The sequence below is a fragment of the Danio rerio genome, chromosome 19 (assembly GCF_052040795.2).
Source record: "Danio rerio strain M-AB ecotype USA chromosome 19, GRCz13ab, whole genome shotgun sequence".
In the NCBI taxonomy this organism is placed as follows: domain Eukaryota; kingdom Metazoa; phylum Chordata; class Actinopteri; order Cypriniformes; family Danionidae; genus Danio; species Danio rerio.
Window position 1 is genome coordinate 51,130,001 of NC_141039.2, and position 2,500 is coordinate 51,132,500.

Consider the following 2,500-nt stretch of genomic DNA (forward strand, 5'->3'; position numbering starts at 1 on the left):
TTACTCGTATTGTTCTGTACTCCAGCAGTCTCCTCTGCGCTTCAGCACTGCTTCACCACTTTATTCTCTACATGCACCCGCTCATCAGCACCCTGATCATCACACTCCTCATGTCCTTCCCTGATCCACACAGAGCCAGAACAGACTACACGAAACACACAAGGGGACAGATTTGGAGAGTAAACACACACACACACACACACACACTCATGTTAATGAAGTTTGATCAATCATTATGAAGTGCATTATGGGATGTTGATCTCTGCTCTGTCCACCTCTGATGCTGAAGATTCAGCTCTACAGTTTAACAAGTGACTTTTACAGACATGCAGGTCAATAATATCATGTATAATATCTAGAGGAATGAGTGTGTGAATATCAGTGAATGTGCTGCAGTTTGTTATACGGGGATTCTGTAGCGTAATATACAACACCGACACACACGATTGCACGGCTGACCATCACACATGTGCAGGAAACACACTTATTTTAATATGTTAAACATATTAATAACATCAAGACCCCAGAGTGCAGCTCAGAAGCAGAAATAAGACATAAAAACATGACGCAGATATCCACACAGTAAAGAATGACCGTAAATGGACAGTGAATCACTGCTAATAAGTGCATTACTCTCACAGTAACATACTGCATGTAAATTGACAGTGAATTACCGTGAGGTCGTTTACAGTAATTTGTTGTGATTTTGTTAAATGACTGTGAAATTAATTACAGCCATATAGTGTATACTCCATATAGTGTAAGTTCACAGTAGGTGGTGAAGCGATTTGACGGTGTTATCTTGTAATTAACTGTATTTGCCTGTACAGAAGGATTTCCTCGGCTGCTCATTCTGACTTTACTCTGACTCTGAAATCATTTTGGGTGTTTAACAGTGTTTGGTTTTATGAATCATCTACTTTCATTACAGTTTATAAAGTTGTGCTCATTAAATATTGTTTCATATTTATATGTTAAGCTTATTAAATTAAATAAAGGTGCAGCACATATAAATGAACATTTACTTTGGCATTCATGTCACAAAACAGGAGGATTTTCTTTCCTAATTGTTTTTGGGGGTGCAATAACCTTCTGTGATTTCTAAATATCAAAACTTGCCAAGACTTGCATTAATGTTAATATAATAGATAAAATAATAATAACAAATAAAGAGAGTTTGAATTAATTTAACGAACACACTAAAGATGAAGCCCTTTTACACTGATTTGCTGTCATCATGCTGATTTGATTAACTGCACAATCAAATTCTGAATACAACGCATAACTGTGAAGCTTTACAGTGACATGCTGTAATGTGACTCTAATATACCAGATACTCTAATATCATTTACTGTGAACAATTACAGTGACATGCTGTGAAAATCTGGATTTTCTTTTACAGTGTACAAATGATCAGGAAAACAGTCAGGGAAATCATTCATTCATTCATTTTCTTGTCGGCTTAGTCCCTTTATTAATCTGGGGTCGCCACAGGGGAATGAACCGCCAACTTATCCAGCACGTTTTCACACAGTAGATGCCCTTCCAGCAGCAACCCATCTATGGGAAACATCCACACACACACACACACACACACACACACTATGGACAATTCACCTGTACCACATGTCTTTCTACTGTGGGGGAAACTAGAGCACCTGGAGGAAACCCACGCCAACACGGGGAGAACATGCAAACTCCACACAGAAACACACACTGAGCGGAGGTTTGAACCAGCGACCTTCTTGCTGTGAGTCGACAGCACTACCTACTGCGCAACTGCTTCACTCAGAGGGAAAATAAATGATATTAACAGTTATAATGAAGAAGCATTAATTATAGATGAATATGTTGCTGGATTTCCCCGTTTCTCGCCCTCTGTGACGTCCTGAAAGAGAAATATATTCAGATTTATACAAAGCTGCTTAGTTCATATTTAAAACTATCAATATTCATGATCAGTGGCGATATACACAGCAGTCTTTGAGTTCATGTATGGGTGGAGGGTTATTTACAGTCCAACTTTTCTACTCTCTCCACCCATTCTGTGACTGTTTTCTGTTTATTTATTGTTGTTTACAGGTGACTTATTTATTAATATCTGTGTTTATTATTATCTTTATGTGTTTGTTGAGTGATGTATTGATAATATTCTGTATTTCTTTATATGAGCCGGGCCAGACTGTACATATTAATAGGACAGATTAAAGTGAGCAGGCAGATGAGGTGAGCTTGATTTACTGCTGGTGATCCGCCGTCTGGGTCAGACTCGTTCCTGCTGCAGGCGCACATATGCAGAGCCCACACTCCCATCCAGAGGCCCTGGAGAGCAGCCACGACCCCCCCAGCAGACCTGCGGGTCAGTCCAGCACCGCCTGCGAGTGTCTGAGTCTGGGAGACGGACTCCAGCAGAGGAAGATGAAGATGATGAAGATGATCTGCATGAGGAGCATCACTCCATATCTGCAGTGATCTGCTGCTCGTCCCCGGAGCCGCTCAG